The sequence below is a fragment of the Antennarius striatus genome, chromosome 21, assembly GCF_040054535.1.
Source record: "Antennarius striatus isolate MH-2024 chromosome 21, ASM4005453v1, whole genome shotgun sequence".
NCBI lineage: Eukaryota > Metazoa > Chordata > Actinopteri > Lophiiformes > Antennariidae > Antennarius > Antennarius striatus.
The window spans coordinates 14673587-14688474 of record NC_090796.1 but is presented as its reverse complement, the minus strand read 5'-3'; the positions used below and the strand labels follow the sequence as shown (position 1 = coordinate 14688474).

The following is a 14888-nucleotide window of genomic DNA, read 5'->3' as shown; positions in this document are numbered from 1 at the left end:
TCAGCTCAAAAAATAAAACTTAAGATTTCAGGAACCTTACTGAATTCTTCCAGCATATCCCTCCAGTGAACAAAGCAGCGTGTTGAACTTGGCCATGTCTGTGAAAATGCCCTGAAAGCAGCCTGGATAATCCAGCAGAGAGCCATTGTGACGCTAATGAAACTTCTTCCGTCTGGTCCTACTGACCCTGACTTGCTCTGATCGGGCTTTAAGGAAGCTGAGGATTACATCAGCTTTGTTTGTTTGCTGGAGGGGGAGAGAGGAAGGTGCCGGGACCTCGTTCTTGAAGAGAAGGAGACAAGGGCATCTTCCGGAGCTTTGCACCCGACAGAAAACCAGTCTCTCTTTTCGTATAGAATATGGATTTTCCCTCACCTGCCCTCTTTGTTGGTGTATTCATCCCAAAATAAATCCATTACATTAGAGTCCACAAGCTGAATTTATACATTATTCACGAGTTCCAAACACAATGCTGCTTTGTTTGCCTCTTTTGTGAGGCGTCTTATGTCCGGCAGTGTTTTGGTTTTGAATCATTCACGTCTCTGGAAACTTCCCAGCGTTGATTTGATTCAGTTACAGAACTCAATTCTAACTATTTCACATTAAATCATTACCTTTTATGCAGCTGGACCTTAGAGACAAGACTCCCTCTCCTGGATTCCTGGAAGGTAAAGAGTCCGAGAGGGGTACGACATCCCCCATCCACCTCCGAGAATCAGAAATTCAACAACTCAGCCAAGGACCAAGTTTTATAATCGTGTGCTTGCACCATCCGGACCTGCAAATCTGGTGTGTTTTGGTGAAAAAGTGAAACACGACATTGATTATGTATATTATATATCATGTGTGAAGACTGGACCAATTATAACAGTCCCTTCTACACTGGGCCCAGCGCACAGCGGCACATCAGAGAATGGTTGAACAGCATCTTCAGGTTTTAGGACTGGCGCCATTTCAACTTTTTATCATGTCGTTGGCGCCAGGTTGGCGACTGCAGATAGACCTACCGTTTATGACGCAGCAGGAAACGATCTCTAACTACCTTCATGATGTTGCCAGAATCCCATCGCCGGTTTCCAGCCATGCAACACGAGCGCATCGGTGGTTAGAATGGAGATATCGCTAACATTCAAAGCTGCTCAGGCCTTACATATGGAGACTAAAATAACTTAATGAAACATAATGAAAGAAACAAGTGGATTTCCCTGGATTGTCTCTCCACGGTTTTTAAATCACATAGAGGAGATGAATTGTAGTCTTGGTAAATGTCAGTCCACCTCACCCAGCAGTCTAAGCCTTTCTCCTTGAAATCAATTCGAACAAATATAATCCAGATCGTCTTTAAAGACAGTTCAAATGTCACTCTTCTAAATGAATGTACAACCTACGGTAAGAAGAAACTTGATACTAACGTTAATCCTGACATGATTTAGGCTCATACCGAGAGGATCAATACCACTCCTGAATATGGCCCCTGAACGTGAATCTACGGCAAAGATAGCTCGACATTTAACAGAAAAACTGGGATCTGGGGATGAAACGGGTTGCTGGGCTCCATCCAAGGACAAAAATACCAAACCGGCATCTAAGTCTGACTAATTAAAATTCAACTCCATTCAACTGCTCACATGTAATCACACAGGCTGAGCTGGATGTCCTCATCAACAGCATTGGCTAAAGGAAGGGGAGCCAGGACATTATAGAGGCGTACCAAAAAAAAAAAAAAAAAAAAGCCCAAAGAAATAATAATCACGATTAAAATGTGTGCAGATTGCAGATCCAAGCATAAAGCTCCCCTAATGATTTCAAAAGACCACATTCGTTTAGGTACCAGCTGAATGCCAGATTTCCACTCACACTTTTCTAAAATTGTGCGACCTTTATTGAAGCCTGGGACAGCTCACTTTCCAAACACATTTATTTTACTGCTTAGATAATACCATTGAATCAAATAGAACTAGACATTTAAACAGAGAGACATAATTTCCATGTTTTCACTTGGCTTTTTAAAAAAAAATTTTTTTATCCAAGGCCTATCCACTTTTTTTTCACAGGTACATTTGTGAACAGGTCCCTCCACTCATCTCACTAAAAGTGAGAGATGTTTCAGCTGGGTGTTGAAAGTGGATCTGGATACAAACACTCCAAACTCCAAATGTTGGTGAATATTTACGGGTACAGAGGAAACACAAAAGTCTGAACACGACCTCGCCCTGAACTCCCCTCTGCTCTGATACACAACTTTATGGATCCATCAGCAACAGCGCGACAGACTCACAGAAGTATGGGACCAGTCTCAGATAGGACATTTTAAAGGGATATGTCTATATTTGCACGTAGGTGGGGATATAAACGAGCTTTAAACTCATATCACAGACAGATTTGAAATGCATCGGCTCTCCCCATCTATCTGAGTTTTCTGACGTCTCCATGGAGATGATTGACGACGTTAAAACCCCCTCTCTGGAGAGGAGGCCTCAGGTGAACAGATAAGATCACAAATCTCATCTCTTTCTCTGTCTCCTCTCTGCCTCTATGTCCGTTTCTTGCTTTCGCTCTCTCCACCAGGCGACAAACATTTTCATCACTTCCTTTTGCTTTTTCGTCTTGATGGAAGTCCTAAAAAAGTGATGAGGAAAAACGAAAGAAAAGTAGGACAAGAAAGAAGTTGCCAGAAAAGGTCTAAGCAAGTTTTCATGGTTCCCCCTGAAGAACTGAGATGAATTCAGAGTCTTCCTCTACTCAGTCTGAATAAAAACCACTCATACCACGCTGTATAATCTGTATTCTTTCCCTGATAGCTGGACCGGGTCAATAATTGTTGGGCAATTTGGTGTTTCCCCGCTGTAAAAAAAACAGCTTTAATGCGAGCTTTGATGGGAAGGTGAAGTAACAACGAGCCCATGATGGTCGGATCAGTGCTGATGTGGTGTAAATGTGGAGAGACTGCATTAGAAATAGACAAAATGCCACAGGCGGGATTCGAGGCGATTTTAAAGACTAACTTCCGACAGTTTAATGATTTAGCATTTCTTTAAACGGTGCTCTGGCACCAGACCACGGATAGAAGCTATGAGGAATCTTGCCTCTGCTAAAGTATCATGTCTCTCTGTCATGTCATTTCATTAGTGTAATGACCCATCAGTTTAGCATTTATACTACAAATTGCATTGAACCTGGACGCAGGCCAAGTCAATCACGGCTGTGTATCTTGGCGAAAGAAGATGATTAAACCGATTTGGACGTGCAGAGGAAGATTCTTTTTTTTTTACCCACCACAACAGGTGTGCTTTGGTATCAGGTGATCCAGAGGAGGAAGTAGAGGCAGAGTCGAAATAATGACATGCTAGGAATAAAGGGTGAAATGTGAAACGCAGGAATTCAACAACAAGCTGGGGGGAAAAAAAGGGAAGGAACAAACTAAATACTCTGGGAAGGACGTGACACTAATCAGGGCAAGAAAAGACAGGAAGCTGGGAGTCTGAAAAAAGAGAATACGGGGAGTGATAAACTGAAAGTACATACGGAGCAGACAATAAAGCCAGAAACACGGAGTAGGAGGCTCGACGAGATGAAATGAGTAAAGGAACGCAAGAACCAATCAATCAGAGATTTATTATCATGTGACAAAACCACCCAGAGCAGGATGTTTTTGTCCCAGACTCCCTCATGCAACGCTTTAAAAAAAAAGGAGTAATAGATGGATAAATAAATCTACGTCTTAAAATAGAGGCTTCAAATCTGTGTACACGGAAAACACACAGATACGCAGTCAGAAAGGAAGTGAGTAGCTTTAGTTTTAAACGACTTCAACGGCCTGAATCTGTTTTCTGAGCAGCAGTTCTACTATTAAATACCAACCCTATCCCCGTCTGTGATTGTTACCACTCTTAATGCTAAATAAAATAATGGTGGCTCTATCAGAAATCATCTAATCGGAGTGTTGCCGATTCAAACTCGACCTTTTTACCGCTGACATTGTCTGTCACTACACGAGCCAACAATAGCAGGTAAAGACATACATGCCTGTTGCAGTGCCGCCGCGACCGCAAGGCTCCTCTAAGATTGTCATTTTGTCCCCCATTCATCTCATTCGCTCGCTGCACCACCCACTTTAACATATTGGCATTTCTGGGGTTCGCTCGCGATAATTGTCAAAGCACACGGCAGCTCCTCGTTCGTTTTCGCTGACATTTTGCCTTTTTGGTTGATTGTGTATTTAACAGGCAGAGAAAAGCAAAATTAATTGGAAAGAAGCCTCAATCTGTCTGCTTGAAATGTCACCCCTGTATTGTGATGCCGACACTGACATCGGGCCGCACAAGAGGCTGCACGACTGAAAGAAGGGAGAATTAAGGAAATGCAGATTGGGAGAGAAAGGGGGGGAAAAAAGGTAAAAGGAAATTGAAAGGATGTAATGAATAGTAAAAAGAGGAAGATAGATGACCTGTAGATTGTTCTCAGGAAACTATTGTTCCTTTACCTTTAACATTACCCTGAAATGTTTGCAAATTACCAGACATTCATGTGGAGGGATGTTTTACTTTCCTCTAAGCTCTGATGGTAAAAGACATCTATTCACTGCCGCTTCAAGCATAAAAGATAAACAGGGGACTTGTCATTCTATTCTGCTTGTTCTATTACACAATACTCTTTCTGGAACAGCGTTCAAGTTTGCAGACAAAATGTAACCCATAAAGAAAAGTACAAGATGATCACAAGCATGATTATCCTGGTCTTCAGACTCGGATCAGTTCATGGAGTTCTTTTGAAAATGTCAGCACCGGCCCCCGGGGGGAGCGTCTGAAGACACACACATGACATACACGGCAATTTGATTTTCTGTTTAGTTTTTAAAAAAAAATTATTTATTTGTCTGCTGTTGGAACATTTTATTATTCTTCCTGTTGAAAGAATGATTCTTTCTGAGTCAGTCAACAACGCTGCAAGTCTGTAAAGAGGTCTACGTTCCGTCTTTGGTTCACTCAAACACGTGGTCAAGTGTTGCTTACCAGTTATGATAGCTAATCTTTTTTTTTTTTTTTTTTTTTTTTTTAAATCAAAATAAATAATAAGCAGCCATTGTGGTTAGTGACAGCTGTGGTCAATTTCCTGTCTTCAGAAGGATTATTCCTGCAATTCCCTGCATCTGAAGTGGATTCAGCGCTCCAGACTTGACCGGCTGTTTGTGTTTGCTGTTTCTTTATCTTGATGCCGATGCTATAGCCAAATGTGCGCTCGGATTCTCTCCGTGCAGTCATGTGATCCTTTCCCACCCCCCCACCCCCCGTCTTTGAGAACCCTTCCTGAAATTGCTTGACCCCCGTTGTTCACCCACCCTGCACCTCCCTGCATCTCATTAAAGGTGTTACACGCCACACCTGTCACTCAGGTAAGAGGGTCACATGTCTCGTAAGGGTCAAGCATTTATGTCTGTGTATATTATGGATTAATATATCGTATAAATAGATCATGCGAAGCATTTCTTTCTATATCACATCATCTCCTTTGTTTGCTTGTTTATCGTCTTTGTACTAAGAAACTTCTGCATGACTTTGGGTGTGCATGTTTGGCATCATAGAGGTTATGTCGTGTCATTGCATCATATTTGTCTTAGTCTTAATTAATTAGTGTCACCACATTGAATAGACATGTCCTTGTTATTAATAGCTTTATTTAAAGTTCTTCACTATATCAGTTAATCACAGTTTTCTCTCCCACCTGCTCGTCTTACTTGTAGGTAATAACAGGATTACACAGTTTAATTTATTCCTCCACACTCCATTGAGTTCACTCCTTTCTCATTACAATCACAAAAACAATTTTACATTATTGAAAAATCTCTCATACTGATCAATACTGATCAATCCTGATTGATCAATCAGGCAGTCGAATCAAGTTCTTACAGAGACGTGTGTTAAAGTGACAAAACATGATCCTTCATTCTAATGGTCTTCCTGGTTTCTCATATATAAGAATAATATATACGGATGTTGAATTTTAGGTCAATTTATATGTAAAATATATTAATATATATGACATTTACTTATTTAACTTATAATACAGGCAATTTATTTATGCTTTATATACAAAATATTAAAGGAAACCAGACGGTTTTGCTCTCTCTTCTTCAAAGGTTCTGGAAGATGCTGAGATGTTGGAAAAGCTTGTGCTGATTTCAATCTTGGCTTCTGCAAATGAAAAACAGAAAAACACCAGCGTTCTAAGCATCGGAGTATCTGAAATGAATTTACAGGAGGGATTTGTTCCCATTCTCACTTGGTAATAATAATATATTTTATTTGTCGGGTGCCTTTCTTGGCATTCAAGGTCGGATTACATCACAAACTTGGAATGACAGTAAATGTGAGCACATTAAATGAAATTTGATGGGATTAAATTAGATATCAAAGGTGTAAAACTGAGGACTGTGTGTGTGTGTGTGTGTGTGTATGTGTGTGTGTGTGTGTGTGTGTGTGTGTGTGTGTGTGTGTGTGTGTGTGTGTGTGTGTGTGTGTGTGTGTGTGTGGTCAGAAGGAGTAGGCCAGTCTAAGCAGCTGTGTTTGAGTTTTATTTTGAAATGTGGGAATGTGTCAGTGTGCGGCGGTCAGTGGAGGTGGGGGTTGGGGTTCCACAGCTTTTAATGAGGAGGTCATGCCGTCGTGTTGTTGTTTGCTGAGGGTGAAACTTACAAACCCACAGCCGGATGCACATCCCACAGAAGGCGACGACGCTGGAGATCTGAAGCGCCCGGCCGCATTCCGCGCTCATCAGACAGTCCCTGGTCTTCAAGCAGCAAGTTGGACATTTGCTCCCTGAACTTTTGGAACTGTTGCTGTCTGTGTCCCTGTGTTTCTTGGGCTGAGTTTGAACGGTATCAGGATGCTTTTCATCCCAATCCTCACTCTCACCTTTTCCCATGATGCTTTAGTTTTGCTTGACAAAAGGCAAGCGGAGTGATTTCGGTTTAATTACGGATGGGATCTGTGAAGAAAATGAGTGATGTTACAGAGAATGATATGAATCACACTACTCTTCACGACTCCCTGCTTTCAGCGCCACAATGGTGGGACTTGAGAGCTCACACTACATCTGTCAAAGCTCCAAATGTTATCCTGTGATCATCGTACAGCGTATACTGTGTTACACCAACCGCCTCCAACTTAACCGAGTTTTAGGAATGTTTTTAAACTACTGCGTCATCCCAGCCTCCAGCACTTCATTTAAACGTATAAAGCTTTGCAACAACTTACAGTAACACACAATTTAGCACACAACCTAAATGTGAAATCAATTTTGCAAAACAGACCGGTGCACCTTTTAAATCACTGTAAAATCTATACAGGTCTTAAATCCATTCAACAACAGAGCGCTAAACACATTATGTGCAAAAACCCTTCAGTTTCATTAAAGAGAAATCACCCTCCACAAGTCTCCCAAGTGCTTTTATGAACACTTTATTGAGTGGAGTCACATTGATTTGACAGATTAACAATTCTTCCTCAGTGATGACGGTTTCTCCTGCCAGGATTTAAGGCCCCCCCCTTGTTCAAACTGTCGGAAACAATTGCTCCCCCCAGACATTATCAGATATTAAGTGGTAAACCCTATAGTGAAATAACATCTTATCTATGACATTCGGTGCCCCCCCCCCCCCACATTTATTACCGCTGACAATAAATTAGATTGCTGGCATCTGGAGGGGACACTGGCATTTTGGGTGCACCTTTCCATCTCTTTTCTGCTTTCAAAACTCCATCAGATTTCAATCATTTGTAATGAAATTCCATCGGGCTCCTTCGCCGCGAAAGTGATTTGGAAAGGAAGTGAGCGATGGCCATTAAGAGTAGAGGAAGAAAAAAAAAAGTAGGAGTAATGGTCTTACCCTTTGCTGTCGGTTTGAATCTCCTCTCCTTGGAGAGTGGACTTTCCTCAGGGAAGTGAAGAACATACACTTCCTCCTTCGCAAGTCCCTCAGCTGAACAACAGAGTGTCAGCCGTGACGTCGCTGTCGGGTTAGAGGTGTGTGTTCAGGTCTAACCGGTTTGATCAAGTGGACTACTTTATCCATAACAAAAACACTGCAGTGTTTGGCACTTGGAGCAATAATCACTGCAGATGTAAGACAAAGTTCTGCTCATAGAAGTATAAGGAATCCATTAATTCAACAGGGTTAGAATTTCAAATACTGGGGGATTCATATACTTTATATATCTGTGTATTGTGCTATTGTTTTGCTGACCTATTTTTTTCACATGATATCTACTGAATATAGAGCACAAAGAGGGATCTCTGGTAGTTGGAAATAGGACAGACCTTCAGCCTCCAGGAGAAGGTTACTCTGAGTAAATTCCATCCACCCCTGGGATCTGGGCAGAGAGGAACTTTTGAACTACCCCCTTGACCTCAGCTCCTGTGGTGGATAGTACCACATTCTGCCTCCACTATGGAGGAAGGGATAGTGGAACTGACGAGATCTCTCACAGAACTCCTTCCGATGTCTGCCTACATCTTTAGCTGAAATCAACAGGAGAAGGCCAGATAGTTGGAGCTGATGTCTGCTGCATTGGGAATAATGAGTGTCAGAGGTTTATCTTGACCTAAAAGGGGCAGAGAACTCAATCATTCACTGATGAGAAACCTAAAATATAGGCACCGAGAAAGGGGGGCAACTGTTAGACCAACACCTGCTCCTCACTTCTCAGGATTGGCAAGTCCAGCTTGGGGTAGACTCAACTTTTCCAATGGGATTTTGTTCAAGAAAGCCTTCCATGCATAGAGGTGATCCTGATGATATCCATCCAGTATTTCCCAGCCGGATACAAGAGCTCCGGGTTCTTCCCCTGCTAGAAAGCTGACATTCCATATCTCCAAATCGACTTCTGGCAGGCAGGTATCGGTACTGATGGATATTTCCCCAGACTCCCACAGATCCTCCTGTGGATGGTGGGCCCACTGCACTGCAGACCCATGTAGCTCTTTCAGGCTGTTCCTGGCTAGGCCCCATGGGTAAAAACCCAACTGATGGCCCTGGGAATCCTTGATCTGGGCAAAGTAAACTTGGTCCCATCAAGGTTAAGGAAAGAAATTCCAACTTTTTTAACATGACCTTGGATGTGCATATGGGCAACAGTTGAGGTTATGATGTCTCATTACATCATACTTGTCAAACTCTATTATTCCTTATGAATAGTGCCACCGCATTGAATAGATGTGTCCTTTATAATAAAAAAGCTTTATTTAAAGTTCTTCATTACATCAGCTAATCACAGTTTTTCTGACCACCTGCTCATCTTACTTATAGGTAATAATGTTAGAATTACACAGTAATAGTTATTCATCCATAAAAGAAAGAAGTCCATTTGATGGTTCTAGCTCAATTCTTTCTTATTAATATCCAAATTCCCCAGTTAGGGATCAATAAAGTAGATCCATCCTATCTCAACTCATCTCAACTTATCTTTCTTAGCCTAGCTTAGCTTAGTTTAACTTAAGTTAGCTTAGTTTATTAATTTACAGTCATTATATTTATTTTACATGACTGAAAGCCTTTCACACTGATAATCAGAGAGGCTTTAAAATCAGTCTTTTACACAGACATGGTGATCAAAGTGAGACAGTGTTCCTTCATACTGGGGATATTTTTAACTTGTTTACTATATACAGATAGTGAACTGATTTTTGTTCAATACATGAAATTAACTTCAAGGTCTTCTTTTTTTGTACATAAATTAGAATAAAACTAGACGACTTCTCTCTCTCAAAAGATTCTGGAAGATCCTGAGATGCTGGAAAAGCCGGTCCTGATTTCCATCATCGTTTCTGCAAATAAAAAAGAATTAAAAAAAATTGTTCCAAGCACCTGAATACATCTGTAGTGATTATATGGATGGGATTTAAATTGGAATATGTTTCATAATTGCAAAGATTCAGACGCTTCAGGGAATTATTTTTCACAGCTCATTTCTCTGTCAGCCCTTTAAAGAAGCTAATGAGCAGGTCATGTAGTTGTGTTTGCTGTTTGCTGAGGCGGGAGACTTACACATCCACCTCCGGATGCACATCCCGCAGAAGGCGACGACCCTGGAGATCTGAAGCGCCCTGCCGCATTCTGCGCTCATCAGACAGTCCCGCAACTGCAAGCAGCACTTTGGACATTTGCTTTCTGAACCTCCGGAGCCGTTGCTGTCCGTGTCCCTGTGTTTCTTGGGCTGAGTTTGTCTTGTGTTGTGATGCTTTTCATCCCAATCCTCACTCTCACCTCTTCCCATGATGCTTCAGTTTGCAGAGTGATGTGGTTTAATGATGGATCCGATCTGAGAAGATAATGACAGTGATGTTACCCCATCTGTGTTACACAAGTTCACTCGTGCTGGATTTTACAGAGAATAATATGAATCACACTATGTAGTCTCACACTCTTCACGACACCCTACGTGCATCGCCACAATGCTCACACTACATCTGTCAGAGCTACCATTTTCTCCAAGTTAGTGAAATTCTATTTCTTTACTTTAACCACCTTCGTTTTAAGTTTTAGGAATAAGGAACTACCCGGGTTACATTCCTGCCTCAGGCACTTCCTTAAAACGCAAAGACTTAACATACAGTAACACAATTTAGCACACAACCTAAATGTGAAATCAATGCTGCAAAACAGACCGGTGCACATTCTAAATCACTATAAAAATCTATATAAGTCTTAATCCTTTCAACAACAGAGCGCTAAACACATTATGTGCAAAAACCCTTCAGTTTCATTAAAGAGAAATCACCCTCCACAAGTCTCCCAAGTGCTTTTATGAACACTTTATTGAGTGGAGTCACATTGATTTGACAGATTAACAATTCTTCCTCAGTGATGACGGTTTCTCCTGCCAGGATTTAAGGCCCCCCCTTGTTCAAACTGTCGGAAACAATTGCTCCCCGCAGACATTATCAGATATTAAGTGGTAAACCCTATAGTGAAATAACATCTTATCTATGACATTTGGTGCCCCTTTTCCCCCCATTTATTGCCGCTGACAATAAATTAGATTTCCTGGCATCTGGAGGGGACACTGGCATTTTGGGTGCACCTTTCCATCTCTTTTCTGCTTTCAAAACTCCATCAGATTTCAATCATTAGTAATGAAATTCCATCGGGCTCCTTCGCCGCGAAAGTGATTTGGAAAGGAAGTGAGCGATGGCCATTAAGAGTAGAGGAAAAAAAAAAAAAGTAGGAGTAATGGTCTTACCCTTTGCTGCCAGACTGGCCTCTCCTGTCGGTTTGACTCTCCTCTCCTTGGAGACTGGACTTCCCTTGGGGAAGTGAAGAACACACACTTCCTAACTCGCTCAGTTGAACAACAGAGTCTCAGCTGAGGTGGATGTTAGAGGTATGTTTTCAGGTCTAACCGGTTTGACTTGTTTTGCACGGAAAAACTTAAGAGTCGATAAATTGTATTTTAAAATTAACAGAATCATAATTTGTCTTCTGTTGTTGGATCATAAGAATCCGTTTGGGTATGAACGCATGACTAATAATGGGCAAAATAATCCCTGATTCCACAGATTGTTTGGGGAAAAAAAAAACACCTAAAGAATTATCAATCATTATTTATATAAAGAAAGTAAATTATTGGTCCATGCATCATATGTAAATACGGAGTTCTCAACAATCCGTGAGTGATACGTTTACACTTGTGTGTACGTCAGACGACATTCCTTCCAGTGCACGCATAGAGAACGTGCTGACGTCGTAGCCGACCACACCCTGATTCTGAGGCCAACACCTCCACTGGTGCAAAGATTCATCTTCCTCATTTGATGAAGAACAAAGTTTAGTTCCCTATTTGGGAATTCATATTTACATGCATTTAGAAGCTACATCTCCTGCAGACCAGAAAAAACAAACAAAACAAAACTGGTTTTAATTGGAGAGCAGAACACAGTTTGTAACCGATGGCTCTGGATTTGGACTCCCCGGGTTCTGAAACCTCTCTGAAATCAAACGGGATGAATCCAGACTCCCAGCTGTACCAACTTGCAACTCAGATTATAAACATCCTCCTCAGGTACAAAACTTTACATTACCTCACTCTACATATGAATCCACACAATCTGGAGCATTTAGAGAATATAGAATATAGTGAATTTACTGGAAATGGGATATAAATATTAAATATAACAGTTCACCCACCCACATGGAATTAATTATCAAGTGTAAATAGAAAAACTGTACAGCAGTGGTAATCTCTGACCTTGTCACTTGCCTTGAGAGGAAACTGTGACAGCAGCGCAGCAGGGATTTGAGCCCGGTGATAATAATGTCTCCTTGAGGAAGGGGGGGGGGGGGTGTAGATTCAGCGTCCACAGATGGATTGGTAGAGTTGTGGGTGTGCAGTGTCAGAATGACAGCATTCGTGTCGTTTTTTTTTTTTTTTTCAAATATCTCAGCAAATCTTGCTCCAAACACCGTCTGCATCTTTCTTTGTCACTTCCAACAGGTATGTGCGTATTTATTTTTGTTAATCTTTTCGACGTGTTCTGACACCTCGTGAAAAAATGTGAAATGTTTGACGCGACGCTTCCTTTTTCCGTACCTTCAAATACATCAGGGGGGGGCAATAAGCGCAGATGGAAATTCAAAGAATACTGAACGTTTTCACATCACGATCCACATCCACTTCAAACTAACAAGGAATGATCTGCTGCAGCGAGTGCAGACGAGTGGAGTGTTTATTGTCGGTTGATTGTCGCGCTACAAATGATTCGACGGAGAGCCAACGTAGTGCTCCTTTACAATCTCGGCTTAATTTTTGTTATTTTCTCAAGTTTTGTTTTTTTTTGTTTTTTTTGGCGTACGGTACGTTTTTTGCTCTGCTTTGGCTCAACGTGTTTTATGAAACTGAGAAATATCGAGAATGACACAGAGCATTTAACTTTTTCACGGTCAGAATTCGGCCTTGGAAAGACCCGTTTCTCGCTCATCTCCTGACATTATGTTCTCATTCCAGTTTGGCCGGATCCTCCGTTCAAACATTCTTTCCTTCAGCTGTTTGAATTTATCTGCCTTCTGCACTTCTTCTCTTTGTCTTTTGGTAAATTCTGAACGGACTGGGGATGGAAGAAGGGATTCTACGACTATCAAACATGCAGATGTGACCTTGATCATCCCAAAGGAGGACAGACGGACATAAATCCAGCCATTACATCATGACACCTCTATTAATTCTGCTGCGACACGTGTGTGTGTGTGAATTACCAACGACAGGTTACCATGACATGATGTGACACATCAGATAATGTTGGAGCTGTGGATGGGAAGAAATCATTTGCTGTGTTGTTGCCTTGTTAGATTCACACTGTGGGAGAAATAAAAATATATATAAGAGAAAATAATTATTTTCATTTCAACACAGCCAGAATATAATCATGAATTTTCAAAAATACGTGCACAATATTATTCTACCTTACACTAGAGCAATTATTTCTGAGCATTGCTGCAGATGGTTTGCTAAATTCAATCTCATTTTCTGACATTGGGTCGTAAATAGGAAACGGTAATACCTTTGTGTTTCCCGTGCTCGTGCTTCAGCGCAGGAAGCACACGCTCAGCTGATATTCAAAGCCTGAGGTTACAAGTGAGTTTGACCACATATAAAACGCACCATTTACCTCATGTTTGCCATTCCTCCTTCCACTCAGCATGAAGATAATTGGATATAAAACACCAGTGAAAACGTCGTGGCTCTCCTTCCTTTTGCTCCCGCAGGGGCCTGGTGAGGTCCAGTTCACACGATCAAACACCATTATAGCTCATCAATGGCACTTTAAATGAGGAGATAGCATCTTCGTCAGTCTTATACTTCACGTCGATGCAGTTCTAAAGTGACCCGGACCCCCTTTTATGGAGGACCCGGTTCATTTATTTTACCTTTTGACGTGTTGTATCCCAGATGCTATCCGGGATATGACAATATAACGTATATTCAAGTCCGTTCTATATTGATAGTGAGTCTTACATAGAATTGCCCCCCAGCTCTCAGGCGTAGATGACGCACCAGCATCGAGTGATGAAAGACCTTCCACCAGATCCACTTATTGGGTTATTGGTCTTGGCAAACCCCACCAGGAAGGCAGAAGAGGTCTCCTTGCGTGAGTGTGTAAATGTAAGTGTGTAAAATGGTGAAATATAGCTGCAGTAAAGGGCGCGGCATAAACCTGGCCACTCTAACTTTTTTTAATTTGGATTGGCAAGTCAGCTGCCGGGATGGCAATATTTTATCATCAAGTTGTGTTTTTTTTTTTTTTTTTTTGTATCCCGCTCTGAGGCAGAGTGGCTCTCCATCATGTTTGTCAGACGGGACTTTATTGAAGAACACTGAGACTGGATTGGATGCTTTTGGTGTGTGCGTGTGTGTGTGTGTGTGTGTGTGTGTGTGTGTGTGTGTGTGTGTGTGAAAGTGTGTGTAGAGACTCATATTGAAGGGATGATTATATTGAATTTGTAGTCATCAGAGTTTCTTTGTTGCTCACAGGCCATTCCTTTAGAGTCTAAAGAGTCAGATTCTCGCACACTAATAGAGCTACTATTAGGGTCTAATAAAAAAACAAACAAACAAACAAATAAATAAACTACTTTTTGTAAATTTGGATTTCAAAATTGCTCAATGCACCTGCACAAAAATAAAGCACATTTCCCAAGCGCGTTGTCTCTGGTTTTCCTGCTTCCAACACTTGCTGACATTTCTAACAGTTCAATTAAAGAGCAAAGAAGAATTCTCAATTCTATTTCTATCTGTGCAGAGGCAGGCATCAATAATGTATTATCATTCATGTAGATTTATTCAGGTAATACTATGTCAGCTAATGGGCCACCTCTGACTTATTTGTCTGTTATCCGG

The 14888-nt window shown here is 41.4% G+C and overlaps 1 long non-coding RNA gene across 1 annotated transcript; it reads right to left on the bottom strand.

Annotated features, from left to right (window-relative positions):
* Nucleotides 1–5657: 5657 nt before the first annotated feature.
* Nucleotides 5658–11498, bottom strand: LOC137588533 (uncharacterized). Its single transcript, XR_011034061.1, has 5 exons — nt 11238–11498; nt 10043–10316; nt 7886–9822; nt 6693–6984; nt 5658–6191 (listed from the first exon to the last, which is right to left on the bottom strand). It is a non-coding gene; the product is annotated as an uncharacterized lncRNA (long non-coding RNA).
* Nucleotides 11499–14888: the final 3390 nt, after the last annotated feature.